The following is a 15993-nucleotide window of genomic DNA, read 5'->3' as shown; positions in this document are numbered from 1 at the left end:
TTCTTTGACATAATCTTTGTTATGAAGGTTTTCATTATATTGGTCGTATACTGTACAAACATGTTTTAGCCATTAATTTATTACACGTCTAAATATGATTCAGCTAATGGGGAAAACTGATTGATCCAGTATTCCATTCTCCATCTTGCATATGTATGACATTCCAGACTGCAATCCAGATGAGTGAGGGACTGTCATCATCTGTCCTGCAACCTTGGATATCTTACAATGGATCGCTGCTGTAAGTCCAAACCTGGGCCCCTCTCAAACAGCCAAACAGCATGCAGATCACACCAGCTGCAGCCTGCCAACACACTCCAGTCACATGCTAGCTTCCACCAGTCTGGGTTATTATGTGCAGAGTGACTCCAACATACTCCCAGTCCCAATTTTTCCTCCTGGACAGTCCATGTACTGGATGTCCATTGCCCATGTAAGAGGTCAATGTACAACAGTTTGCTACTTTAATTGGAGTTACCCCCCCCAGTTCAGTTTAAAGATGACACTGAATTAGTTTATTTAACTACAAGGAGATAGCTTTTAAGTAAGTACAAGTATAAGGCATTAAAGTCAGAAATGGTTACAAGAGAAATGAAGATAAAATGATTTCTAGTAACTAAACTTAACAAACTAGACTTGGCTCAAGGTAAAATTCTTACCACAGGTTCCCAGTAACATTGCTATCCAAATTTTCAAGTCAGGATCTGCCCTCATAGTCCAAAGGGCTTGTTTCTTCTCTCTTCTTTGATGAAAGAGAGAGATGGATAGGGAGAGATTCCCTGGGGTGTTCCCTCTGAAATGCACTTTCCTGAGGGTTACCCTTAGAAAAAATTCATTCCTGCTGTGAGAATAGAGACAAGGAGTCTTGTAATGAAAGAGGTTCCATGCTGTTGTTTGCTAAAATGTGGATCAGTATGTTCCAGTACATTTGCTGTCTGAAAGACCTTGTTTACTACTTACATGTAAACTGAAGTAAGCACACATTCCTTTGTTTAAGATAAACCTGCTTAACCACTGCTGCCTAATTGGGGCTCTGGGTTTGAACATGTACTACAAACATCATTCAGGGGGAATTCATAACTTTACATATAATGTTGCTACATACAGTGTACCATGATATTATTGACTAGTGAGGTATTACAGGGGTGCATTCACTTGCAATATGTAGTTGCTAATAAATATTACATGGATATGTGATAAACTTCAATGTTGACAGATTCAGTGGTTAGGAAAATGTTGTCACTTTTTACTTTGGGAGATTTCTCCCCAAATTATTTATTTAATAGTTAAATTAGAATTAGTGAACTCGCATACTAAGTCTGGGATTTACAAAGGAGCACAAGGGAGTTAAGCACCTGGTCATACAATGGGATTGTATTGTATGTATGATAGCCTAGTTTTTATAGTCTCCTTTGAAAATTCCACCCAATGGGAATATTGTTTTGATCATTTTTCAAGAACCTGTTAATATATGCTGTACAGTTTTCCATTTTTCATTAACCTTCTTCACATACACAGCTGTAACATGGGCTAGATAGAAAATTGGACCTTTCCCTGAACATTCTGCTGGTGTTGTAATTACATGGCTGTCTCAATCTCCTGTGACTATACAGAACTGTCCACACTGTTGGAAATATTATTTATCAGTTATTGAAATGTTGAAAGCAGATTTAACTGCATCAGTTTCTGGCCTTGTCCAGAATGTTAATTAGCGTAAGCCAATAAAGTTATTTTTCTGCTGAAGCCTGTTTGGTACAAGCATATCTATCAGAAAATCAAATCACCTTTTTCACTCCAGAAGGAATTCTGAATAGTTTTACAGAACATATTGAGGGATCTGCCTGGAACAGTTCTGCCAATTTGAATTGAAGTTTCCCTTATGCACTTGATTGTGTAAGCATGTGTGCAATGAATTTACTCCATTGTCAGATACTATATTTATAGATTCAGGACTAGTTTTAAGTCAATGAAACTTCAGTAAAATCATTAGAGAGAGCTACAGTAGTCTAACACAATGGAGAATCAGTCCTACAGTAGTAAACCTGTAATTTTATTAATCAAATATAGTTCATATTTGACAAATTGAATATGAGTCAGCAAGATGATGCAGTTGCAAAACAGGCTAATGTAATTCTGGGAAGTATTAACCTGAGTGTTGTATGTCAGACATGGGAGGTAATTGTCCTGCTCTACTTGGCCCTTATGAGACCTCAACTGGAGTAGTGTGTCCAATTTTAGGTGCCACGCTTTAGAAAAAGTGTGGGCAAATCGGAGAGTCCACAGGAGAGCAACAAAATGATAAAAGTTTTGGAAAGCCTGACCTATGAAGAAAAGTTAAAATTGGGCATGTTGTTATTCTTGAGAAAAGACAACCCGAGGGGAGGCCTGATAAGTCTTCAAATGTGGAAACAGCTGTTCTAAAGAGGATTGTAATGAGTTGATCTCCATGTCCATTGAAGGTAGGAAAAAACTTTTAATCTGCAGCATAGGAGATTTGGAAAGTTTGGAGTGACCTTCTAACTATAATGGAAGTTAAGCTTTGGAACGGGCTTCCAAGGGAGGTTGTGCCATCCCTATCATCTGAGGTTTTTAAGAACAGATTGGACAAACATCTGTCAAGGAGTGTCTAGGTTTACTTGGTCCTGCCTCAGCACAGTGGGCTGGACTTGATTACTCCTTGTGGTCCTTCCAGGCCTGCATTTCTGTGATTCTATAAGATGCCTTTGGGCCTGACCCTGCAGCCCTTACTCAGCGAGGAGTTTGTTGTTTAGATTTCAGTCTGATTTAAACTGCACACCAAAGGCTACCCTCCAATGCTATAGGAGCAGTTCACGAATATTTAAAAACAAGAGAACATATGTGATACAAAGTAAAAATGAACTAAAGCAGCAGCACTTCTTCCTACCACATCATTTTCACTAGTCATGTGACTTGCACAGCTTCAAACTCCCTGAAAAAATTCCTACCCAGTGTTAGGCTTTGCCATGTGACCCAAAGGTCTACAAATTCAGGTTATTTTGGATCCTAGGGAAGCAGAGTATTTCAAAGGAGGGAACCCTTCCCAGAAACCACTCAGCTAGCAGCTTCCTTTATAATGATGGGGAATCAAACACAAGGACCTCTGCTGATATGGCTATGACAATATGTCATGGAAAGAGAAAAGCAGTCTCTTAAGTCTCAAAATATCCAAGGCCTTATAGGTCAAAAAAGCCCTTTTATACTCTAGAAACCAATGGGCAGCCAGTGAAGATCACAGAGCAGAGATAATATGTGCTGTTATTGAGAGTCACCATTTAGCACAAGGGCTGCCATATTCTGCATCAGCTAAAGTTTCAGTAGATTTAATGTATTGCCCCATGTAGAATACTTTACAGTAATCCAGTCTCAAGATGGCAAAGGCATGGATCATGGTACTAAGAGCAGCATCTGAAAGAAACAGTCATAACGTTCTGGTTAGCAAGGCCAGCTCCAGGGTCTTAGCCGCCCCAAGCAGCGGGGGGAAAAAAAGGCCACGATCGGCGGCAGCTCCACCGCACCGCTTTCTTCTTTAGCGGCAATTCAGCGGCAGGTCCTTCCCTCCGAGAGGGACGCACCCCCGAAGAGCCCAATGGGCCGCCCCAAGCACCTGTTTGCTGGGCTGGTGCCTGGAGCCGGCCCTGCTGGCTAGGGACCAATGGTTATAAAAAAAAAAGCATTCATGGACACTGATATACAACACATTTTATTTTATCTGCAGTTCATTTTCACTAAATGATCTGAGTTTTTAAAGTGATCACATTCATTTTAATAATGCAATACTGTGACAGTTGTCTGGGAGTTTGACCTGAGGAAGGACTTACACACATTGGTAACCCTGATTTTTCCACTGAAAATTCAAGAAACACCATTTGTGTTGTGTGCCACTTAGTATAAAGATATATCTACCAAAACTGCTTATGCTTGATTTGGTTTTTTTTCCTTCAGAGGTATTTCAGATTTTGTGATACAAAGTTTCTGTCATTCAAGGGTGACTAAACTACACAGCTAGAGTGCATAGGTATCTACATAAACAACCCTGTAATATTGAGATATCCTTGGAGATCTGCATAGATATTTAAATATATTGTAACATCTGTGACTTGACAAGTGATACTTAAATGATAATCCACAATTCAGGGCTAATGAAAAGATTAATCCTTTCTCTCAACCTGAAAATAAATTTCTTTAATGTTAATGTATTCTGTGTCACAATGATCTCAAAAAAGTTTTGAAGTTTGTGGACTGAACATTTTTATTGCCATTAATTACAGATACATTTTCAAAATGTTTCTTAATCTGGTTCTCATTGACTAACATGCTTCCACTTTCATCTTTAACGACTTTGATTTCATCAATGTCTTTAGTTCTCTGGGCACGGGTGTTTGCCGGTCCATATATTTTTTTTACTCACCCTTCTTCATTTCAAGATTGTAATATAAATCTGGGGAAATACACACATGACTCAGCATATACACTAAAATGCTTGAGGAGCTCTTTCCTGCTCTGATCATAAAAAGCTTGCAGAAAGGGCTCTCCAAAAGTTTGGAGTGGAGTTGATAGAGCAGAAAAACAGCATCCAACACTCCTCCTCAACTCAGAGTTTATCTGACATGCCCCCAAAAGCAACATCTAGGCAGAATTGGGCCCAACAAGTGAACATATTAGTGAAACTCATTTGCTTTGTAGATTTCCTCTGCTTCGTGGCAGGAATGTGATGTTATCTACTCCTGCTTGATAAGGATTAATAGAGATTAGTAATAATTTATGCTGCACTTTTGGAGACTATAATTTTCAGAAGAAATTACATGTTTTTTTTCTTTTGAGAAAATATTAGCCAAAAGAGGCGTATAGTTTTTCATCTGCTGTGTACCTGGTAATCCCGGGCACCTCATGGTGACATAAAAAACAAAACAAACAAACTTGATCAGTATCTTAATGTTGATGCAAAACACAGGGTTCCCCCACCCCCCAATTCATCTACTACTATTGTTTTTCCCACACCACGTCTTTTATTTAATCCACATCACAGAAATACTCAAACAAGCAAGCTTTAAGAGTGTTTAAGTTCTTAAACTTACATTTTATACCAAATATTGCTCAGCATCACACCGCTGAGGTATGGAATCTGGCTTAAATATCAACTCATATTAACTCATCAAATATTAACTCATGGTGACTGACTAAATATCGAACAGTTATTATCTGTGCCTAAAGTATGTAAGTAATGTCATGTTGGCATGTGGGTGTTAACCATATCAGGAATTGCATAATTAGACACATCAATTTCTGCTTGAAACTACATGGAATAAATGCACATCCGTGGAATCCTTTGTTCAGACTGTTAAATTAACCCTATCATCTAGAACAGAGTGAGCAAAATATTCTGTACTCTTAAAAAAAAAAGTTAGGTATTGATTGTAAATCTCCCCTCTACCATGATGCCTATAAAGCACTTGATAATGACTAGGCAGCTGGTATGATGTGGCTCCTACTTATTACACTTAATTTTCCTCACTGTTGTGTTACTTTTATTGTAAGCTGTTGGAGAAAGGACTCTCCTTTTGTTATATATGTACAGTGCCAAGCCAAATGTGGGTTATGGCCTCTGTGTTACTGCAGTAGAAATATTTAATAATAATCAGACCAGTTATTTTAATTAGGATTACATTTTATCCTCAGATGAGAGTTGCAGTCATCCATTCACTCACGGGCCTTCCGTTCTATTTCAGGTAGGCCATTACGCTATTTCCCTGTGAGACTCCACATAGGCATTACGGATCTGGACTGGGGCCTAAAACAGTCAGTTCAGTTCAGAACAGTTTCCATAGAGGCCATCATTGTTGTGATGTTGGTTTGTTTGTTCCAAGCTTGAGGATGCTCCCTCCTCCCATCACTCAAAAAAAAAAAATAGATGGCAGGCTGTTCCAGGAATAGACAATGATGGGATAACTGTGCTTCTGTCCTGTCACTTCTGTGGTGTTGTCCCTCTCTCTTTCTAAGAAAGGTGATAACTTTTTATTCCACAACAGACATCAAGGGCAAGTTTTACTTTGACATTTCAGTTTTGAAACTTGCATGAGGTATGCTCATTCGCTCAGTTTTATAGTTAGAAATTCCATGGTTCAGTGTGTTATACAACACATTGTGCCTTTTTAATTTCATTGTAGAGAGCAGTTATGCATAACAGAGATTGGATTTTTAGCAGTACCTAGCCTGGTGAAACCAGGCCCCTCTCTCCAAGGGATTTAAAGATGGGTTGGCTGTGCACAAACCACTCCAGATGGAATCCCATTAGGAAAAACAGTGGCATACTTGATAGGAACCTTAGAAACATACATTGCATGAAATAAATAATTTCTATTAGTGTTTTTGTTGCTGTCATAACTGTGACTTGCTGATACTGAATGACTGAATCATTCGGGAGTTCAGTCTCCACTGTACTTTAACATTAGAGTTAAAAGCCTGTACATTATCTTGTTATTAAAGGAAATGTTTTCCTTCTGATAGGATTAGTTTCAAACCATTACACACATTTTTTTCTCTGTTTTGAATATTGTAGAAATATTACATATTATGCCAATTAAAACACCTGGGCTAGCAAACCATCTTATTTTGTTACTTTCTTTACAGTAATTTATGTAAGATGTAGTGAAACTACTATATGGAGCTCAAAATATAAATTTGGGTTGTCATGGATACACACATGAAGAGGCTTTCTTTATAAATTTATTATGAGTCTGACAATTTATTTTTAGTACATAACAGTAGTTTCTCCCAAAGAGAGAGAGATGATGTAATGAGGTTCATTATTGTTACTCTTATTAAACCTAACTACATTGCCCTTTTCTTTTTCTGCTCACAATTCAGATATTTTAAAGCCTACAGGCGCACTGTATTGTTTGATGTCAAAATGGCTGATCAGGGCTGTAGGGTTTTCTTTCACTTACTTGACTCCTTGTGTGCCAATGAGCCAAAGATGCTCAAAGTGTAAATTGTATATTGTTTACAGTTAGCAGGTTAAAGTGCTACTGTAAAATAATCCAGCAGGAAAAGGCATGCTTTTGGATTTGCAAATGTTCCAACTGCTGTTTGCTGCCTTAGTAATTAAATTAGACGAGGTATACAACATAAAGCTGCATGAGCTAAATAATTTATAGAACTTTCTCATGTCAGTAAATAACTTCTAGTGCTGTGTGTTGTACTTTGCTTATAGTTTCTACTTTACATATGCAATGAAGTACAACATGCACTTTGTTCAATATGCTGTTCTCTTTTATTTCTGAAAAATATTGGTTAATCAAATAACAGGAATCTTGATGAGGGATTATTATATCAGAGAGAAAATGGGGGAGAATCAAAAGAGGAATTCAATAAGGATAATTCACAATAATAAAAAGAAAAATAAATTAAGGAAAAACAGGACTCCTTTAAAATTTACCTCTTTTAAAACACATAATGGAATTACAGCTTACTTAGTAAGTGGCCTCTTTTGTGGGTATTTAAGTATCAGAATAAAAAAACTCTTAAAGGAAGGAATTGAGCAACATTATTTGAAAATCAGTGAGGAGCTATACAAGTAGCAGAAAGAAAAATACACACACACAAAAATCAGACTAGTTATTTGGGTTGCGTTTTAAATACAGAATTCAGAGTGGTAGCCGTATTAGTCTGTATCAGCAAAAAGAACGAGGAGTACTTGTGGCACCTTAGAGACTAACAAATTTATTTGAGCATAAGCTTTCACGGGCTAAAACCCACTTCATCGGATCTCTTGTGTGGACTGGTCCAGGCTGAGTTTGATGGTGGGATGGAAATTGTTGAAATCATGGTGGAATTCCTCAAGGGCTTCTTTTCCAAGGGTCCAGATGATGAAGATGTCATCAATGTTGCGCAAGTAGAGTTGGGGCATTAGGGGAGGAGAGCTGAGGAAGCGCTGTTCTAAGTCAGCCATAAAAAGTTGTGGATGAGGACACCCCATCATCTCAGTCATTGGCACCCTGACAACATGTTTGTCTGGCTATGTAGACTCTCTCCTCAGGCCCTATGCTACCAGCACTCCTAGTTATCTTCGAGACACCACTGACTTCCTGAGGAAACTACAATCCATTGGTGATCTTCCAGAAAACACCATCCTGGCCATTATGGATGTAGAAGCCCTCTACACCAACATTCCACACAAAGATGGACTACAAGCCGTCAGGAACAGTATCCCCGATAATGTCACGGCAAACCTGGAGACTGAACTTTGTCCTCACCCACAACTATTTCACATTTGCGGACAATGTATACCTTCAAGTCGGTGGCACTGCTATGGGTACCTGCATGGCCCCACAGTATGCCAACATTTTTATGGCTGACTTAAAACAGCACTTCCTCAGCTCTCGTCCCCTAACGCCCCAACTCTACTTGCACTACATTGATGACATCTTCATCATCTGGACCCATGGAAAAGAAGCCCTTGAGGATTCCACCATGATTTCAACAATTTCCATCCCACCATCAACCTCAGCCTGGACCAGTCCACACAAGAGATCCACTTCCTGGACACTACAGTGCTAATAAGTGATGGTCACATAAACACCACCCTATACCGGAAACCTACTGACCGCGATACTTACCTACATGCCTCCAGCTTTCATCCAGACCACACCACCCGATCCATTGTCTACAGCCAAGCTCCAAGATGAAACCACGTTTGCTTCAAACCCTCAGACAGAGATAAACACCTACAGGATTTCTGTCAAGCATTCTTAAAACTACAATACCCACTGCTGAAGTGAAGAAACAGATTGACAGAGCCAGAAGAGTATCCAGAAGTCACCTACTACAGGACATTAAGGATCTACAATCTATCCTGAAGGACGATCCCTCACTCTCACAGATCTTGGGAGACCGGCCAGTCCTCGCTTACATCCAGCCCCCCACCCTGAAGCAAATACTCACCAGCAACCACACACCAAAAACACTAACTCAGGAACCTATCCTTGCAACAAAGCCTGCTGCCAACTCTGTCCACATATCTATTCAGGGGACACCATCATAGGACCTAATCATATCAGAGGCTCGTTCACCTGCACATCTACCAACGTGATATATGCCATCATGTGCCAGCAATGCCCCTCTGCCATGTACCTTGGCCAAACCGGACAGTCTCTACGCAAAAGAATAAATGGACACAAATCAGATGTCAAGAATTATAACATTCAAAAACCAGTCGGAGAACACTTCAACCTCCCTGGTCACTCAATTACAGACCTCAAAGTCTCAGTACTCCAACAAAAAAAACCCTTCAAAAACAGACTCCAACAAGAAACTGCAGAATTGGAATTAATTTGCAAACTGGACACCATTAAATTAGGCTTGAATAAAGACTGGGAGTGTATGGATCATTACACAAAGTAAAACCTATTTCCCCATGCTAATTTTTCCCCCCTACTGTTTCCCACACCTTCTTGTCAACTATTGGAAATGGGCCATCCTGATTATCACTAGAAAAGTTTTTTTTTCTCCTGCTGATAATAGCCCACCTTAACTGATTACTCTCATTATAGTTAGTATGGCAACACCCATTTTTTCATGTCCTCTGTGTGTGTATATCTTCCTACTGTATTTTCCACTGCATGCATCCGATGAAGTGGGTTTTAGCCCATGAAACTTATGCTCAAATAAATGTGTTAGTCTCTAAGGTGCCACAAGTACTCCTAGTTCTTTTTGTTAAATATAGAAGTAATTTTAAAAACAAACTTTTTTATGCAAATACATTGCATCAGGATCTATTCACTATCATTTTCTTCATTTCCCCATCTCTCCTCCCGTCCTTCCCCACCCCAGCATTTTAAGTTATTCTCAAAAACAAAATAAAAATTGCGTAATTTGCAGGCTGTGGCATAATGTCAAACACAGAAGAATGAGCCTCTGTTCCATTAAAAAATCACTAGGGCTATTTTCTCTAAATTTAAAAAGTAAAGTATGTGTTCTATTGACAACAGGAACTTTAAGCATAACAGGATAGGGGGCATAAAGCATGGTGTCAACAAAACCATCTGAATCAGTTTATTTTCCTGGAAGTGGGCACATAAATCACAAAGGAGAGAGATTCTGTCCTATGTTATTAAGTAGTGCTAAACGCATTTAAGTAGAGAACCAAATCTCAGACTCATGGGGGAATCTGTCCTGGTAGGCATAATGCATTGTTTACTTTATATAGCCACTTGTTAACAGAATATAAAATGGGATTCACCGAAATAAGAATTCATTTGTCCCTAAAAATTCAAAGTCATAGTGATAATAGAGGTAGGGCTTGAATTTACAGGCTACTTAGACGAGGATTCTTTGCTCACAGAGCAGCCCCAGTGACTACAATGTAAATACTCAATAAGGACTACTCTCATGAATAGAAGTTTCAAGGTCAAGCCCATAGGATTGTCATGGCATAAAACCTGCAACAAATGTTCTCATTTTTCTCCATAAGATAGAAAGTAATTTTATTAGGTTTTTTTAATGCTATAATTATGGAGACACCTGTTGTGATTTAATTGAGTTTTGCACTTAAAGCAGGGATTCAGCATCTTAGGTACGGAAAAATAGACTATCCATCTCAAAATTTAGAGCACTTACTCTTTGATTATAGAATGAATTTTCTGAAACTTTTCAAGTAAACCTATGTATTAGTTTAGTGGTTAATATTTATTATAAAATAGATCAGTTAAGAAATGTATTAGACAGCATCAGAGAGAGGTTTTATAACAGCAGTAAGACTTAGACATAGTGAGATAGTAGAAATAATATTTTTAGGATGTTTACAAAAAGCAATAGAGTAAGTGAAATTACATTTTTCCCAGCTGATCTACACCAATTTCCTTTTCTTTTGCCCTGTTTTCGTTCTTTCTTTTTTTTTTCATTTTGGTTGCTACAACCAATCAGTCTGTCTTCTCATTAGAGAAGCAAACAAGCACTGTGTGGACTAATTTGCATCAAGGTTGGTGACATGACTGTTTTAAATGAATGAATTTATTTAGTCTATGAGGAACAGCATTATAGCACCATTGTTGTTCCATAAGCTAAATTAGAAAGATAATTTGAGAGTTTTTTGCAAATCAATGTTACACCACATTTTGTTTAATTTCTAATTTAAACCATATTAACATGGAATTATTACTACCCTGCACATATTGCAGAGGATTACACACAGAAGCACTCAGTAAATAGGCCCCATAAGTAATACATTTCAAAAGAAGGCTTTGGGAATATGACTAATAGCTCTTAAAAACAAACCAATTTTATTGAAGTTTAAAAACGTGAAATTTACATGTTGTAGTAGAAAAGATCATTTCTGAATTTAATTGCTGATCCCCTGACTTCCATGGCTTGGGTCCTGCAAATAACTGAGCTATACTGTCTACATATAGATTTTTAGAAGAAAAAATTTTCAAATCCTTAAAAAGCAAATTTCTCCTAAAAAAAAAAAAAAAAAAAAAAACCCACCAGTAATGGAGCCTCTTTTGCCTTTACTAATAGGAAATGCTGTTGTTACTGGAAAATTAGACATGCTAGTGATCCACTGTTCAATTCCAAATAGGGTGTTACTGTCACAGTGGGAATCACGCAGACATAAGCAAGCACAGATCTTTCGAGGGTCTTGTTATGCGTCGTACCAACTGTTACATTCACAGCACACAAACAGAGAAATTGCAAGGTCACAGTCTTTTATTTCTTAAAATCAAGAACCGCAGCACACAAGAACCAAAAACAGAGAGAGCACTAGGTGTTCCATAAGACAGAGAGGCACAACTCACCACACTGTGCTTTAGGCTTGCTCTTTGCAGACTGATTCCTGAAAGACCCAGATCACATGCTTCCCTACGGGGCCCCCTTGCCTGCAAGCGGGACCAGGAATCCCCCTCCCCTCCCCGAAATGTAAAGTGATATTTGATCATTTTAACTCAGTTTTCAATATGCTATACCAGGTTACAAAATGGAATTAGAAATAGTCTGTGGTGTAAGGCAGTGTGGTTCATTTCTGTGTTTCCAGTTCTCCATGTGACTGATGTTTTGTATAGGGTTGGGAGGACTTCTGGTAATTCAATGCTCACAATTGGTCTCATCTTGTACCTCCATCTCCCATCATGCCTACAGAACCGTGTCATCTGACAATGGTTAGGCAAGTGGCAAGCTGAGACTACTGCTTATTATGCAAAAACATGCTTGCTTTACTGTGGCTTCATCCCATTGCCATCCACCTAGCTCTTCTGTTTCATGTGCCTATTGTGTCTTGGTATGAACATAGATAATTCATTTTCTGGTACAGGGACTGTCTTTTTACTACACATTTGAATGGTGTTAGGCCTAAAGGGGCGCTGATCTTTGATTTGGGTCCCCTAGCTGCTACTGTAATACACACAAATAATGATTGAAAAAGTAATTTCAGAAACATTTTCCAAGGTATAAAAAGGACTTTCTTGTTATGGTTTTCCATGATATCCAGAATTTGTGTCACTATCCAAGTGTGTTTATAGTTTTTTTAATGACAAGACCTATATATTTCTCCTGTGTGCACAAGTGCAGGATGTAGGGGAACATGTATCATTGTTGGATGTGCGTAAAAAATTGTAAAATTTTTAATATGGAATTTGTTACAGATGTAAAGTTGAAGTCCATAGAACTCAGTAAGGTTTCATAACAGTTCAAAAAGATAAAGTATATATTTCTTTAAATTACAATGGTCTTATTTCATAATTTAGTTAACTCTAATTTTTTCGTATATTTTCCTTTTGTTTATTTTATAAGCTTTTTGATCTGAATCTCCCTTTTTGTCCTTTGATGTTTTGCGAAGAAAAAATATCAGCTGCTACAGCTGGGCCACTTCTTGCTTAGGAGGAGCAACTGTTTCACAGGCCAAGCTTCTTTGCACTAGCTGACAACAGTCACCAGTGCTCAAAATGCCCGTGAAGTGTAATGATGGAATGTTAGTAACAATAACTCTTGAGTGGATTTTAGTTTTCAGTCATTGACATCTGTGAAAAACTGACATCTATCTGAAACATCCATAAAAAGGGTTTTAGTGGTGCTTCCTAATACATAGTATTCCAGGACATCTTTGTAATTAATATTAACATCTTTCTGAAGACTACTTGTAGTTATATTGGTTGTTAGCAATATAACTTTAGGTGAAAGACTGATATTGACAAATTCTCTTCACCTACTCCTAGGCTACTTTTGCTTGTTATATGCAATCCATCACTGCAGGCATTTCCTCTTAAGTATAGGGTTGTTCCTTTTTGTTTGTTCTCTTTGGTGACCGTTTTGTTTACTAGAACAGACCCGTAGCTATATGTATTCTCTGGCAGTATTAATTTATGGAACACACACAAACTCTGTTTCACAGCTAACTGAATAACAAGCTAGAGGCACTCCTGGGTCAGCTGGTTGCCCTGCTGAATATTAAAGACAGCAAGATGTTCACAGAGATGAGTTTCCTCTGGTAGATGAATATTGTGACAGTCAAGGGGAGCAGCAGGCTTCTCGCACCTTCCAATCAAATGAATCTGGGCTGATGATAACAGGAGAATAGTCAGCTGAGATAAGATGTCTGAGGTGACCATTCTGAGTTAAGACACCTTATGTAGTCCCTAATCAACTTGGGGAGGGTAGAGATGGTGCAAAAGATATGGGCTATAGGATGTAGCATTGATCCACATGGTCAAGGAGTAGACAAACTAGTTGTAAATGTCTACAAAGTGATGTAGATAGCATGGTGAGTGCACAGTTAAGGACAAAGAGCAGGTGCCGAATGACCACCTGGACAGGCACTGCTAGATACAGTATAAAGGGAGACTCTGAGGATATGTGTACTGTTTACATCTCAAACAAGAAGCCAGTTAGCACAGAGCTGGGTAAATTTCTAGGCAGAATCTCTACAAGGAAGTAGAGAGACAGAACAGCTTTAGAGATGGATATTACTGTTTTCCTTATTCTACTAAAATTCCTTGTTCAGTGTTAAAAGAAAATGTAACATTAGCGTTTGTAATTCTTTGCCATTGTCATGTGGCACAGGACTCCATTAGAACTAAATGTGACTGTCTACATTCAAATTACTGAGGCAAGTGAGCATATGTTGCAGAAAGTTGTCACTCTGTCTCTGTCCACTGTCCTTTAAATGCAGAGAAGCTGCTTGCCTAGTGCAAGGCCATTGCCATTTTGTTTCTCACTTCATATGCATAACAGCACAGGGGAAATCCCTGTGTTTCTCTCTCGTGTATGCAAACTTTATATTTGTTTTGCTTTCTTTATTGTGACCTAAGTCATCGAGACTAAAAAAGTTCACTCTTTTTTGATTGGGAAACATGGTAACCTGATGGTTAGAACAAGGAACTGGAAATGAAGTTTACTGGGTTCCATTCCGTGCTCTGCTTATTAATTTTCTGTGTTAATATAGGCAATTCACTTTGACTCTCTCTCAATTTACTCATCTCAGAAATTAGGTACTAGATGACCTAACATAAATGATTCACTGGGGAACTTTGTGACTTAATTAAGTGATAAAGAACATTTCAATATTTAGATGAAATGGGACAAGTAAATACAAAGTACTAAATAATAAAAATGAGAGCATGTAATTGCCTGAGAATACAAAATGTAACAGACAAGAAATATAAAAATGTCACATGACTGTACACAACAAAAGTCAGAAAAATACTGTAGTATTCGGGTAAGGACTTAGATTCATGGCTACTTAGTATCAATAATGGAAAGGAAATCTAGTTGAGAGGGAAGGGCAAAATGAATGTTAGAAGCTTAGAAAAGTGACTTTTGAGGGAAAACTGGAACTGACTGTGTATTTAGAAAAGTAAGTATTTGGTGGACCTATGACGAGCTTTTCAATACACTAAAAGGATAGGCATACAATAGAAATATTAAAATGATTAATGTTAACAACAGCACTCAGTAATATATAGTTAACAAGGAAACAGCAAAGAGCCTAAACATTTTTGTTCAAATTATATTAAGAGTACATTTTATAAATAGTTAATAGATATTTTCATAAACCGTTAATCAATTGTTAGAGATTGTTAAAATCAAGTTGCTCAATAGGTTGTCTGTAACCGTGGTCATATGTAACCATTTATTTGTATATGCTTGTAACACTCTATAATACATTATATTAATGTCTAGATTTAGAACATGTTTGTAACATCAATCATTTATCAACACTTTATGTAGTCTTAATATAACATGACCACCGTGTGTGTGTGTGCGCGCGCGTGTACACGTATGGGATAGTGAATTTGTGAATCGTCTTAGCAAAGGTAGCAGTAGGAAGAAGCAGCAAAGCCATGTTCTAAAAACACCTAATAGCAAGAGCTGTGCAAAATTTCAATTAATTATTTATTCTAAATCCAAAACACAGGCTGAGTTGCACTTGAGTTACACAAGCTTCAAGTAAATCTGGGCCAATTTGTGTGTTAAGATGAATGCCACATTAAACTTGGGGAATTCAGATGAGTTTTGTGGCATGTTCACATTTCCAGTTCGTTAGAACACAACTTTCTGGGGATGCAAAAACATGCAAAGCAAAGTGGAAAAAATGGCTGGCACTGAATCTTGTGAATTTAAATTTAAAGGTACTGAACAAAGATGGTTACTATACCATATTTGTGAACAATAGCTACTACTTATATACTGCAGGGGTGACCACCCTGTAATACTGGAGGAAAATGTTGTCAATAAGAAAACTTGTATTTGATTATGAATTGAAAATGTTTCCTAAACCAAACCCTGTGACTTTTAAACTCAAGCTTCTGAGTCAATCCTGTGACTAAAGGGAGGTGGGCAGGTAGGGTTACCATAGGTCCGGATTTTCCCGGACATGTCCGGCTTTTGGGGGTTCAAATCCCCATCCGGGGGGAAATCCCCCAAAGCCGGGCATGTCCGGGAAAATCGGGAGGGATCAATAAGAAAACTTGTATTTGATTATGA

Source organism: Trachemys scripta, chromosome 6, assembly GCF_013100865.1.
Source record: "Trachemys scripta elegans isolate TJP31775 chromosome 6, CAS_Tse_1.0, whole genome shotgun sequence".
Lineage (NCBI taxonomy): Eukaryota > Metazoa > Chordata > Testudines > Emydidae > Trachemys > Trachemys scripta.
The sequence above is the reverse complement of the archived record's forward strand: the minus strand, read 5'-3'. Positions refer to the sequence as shown.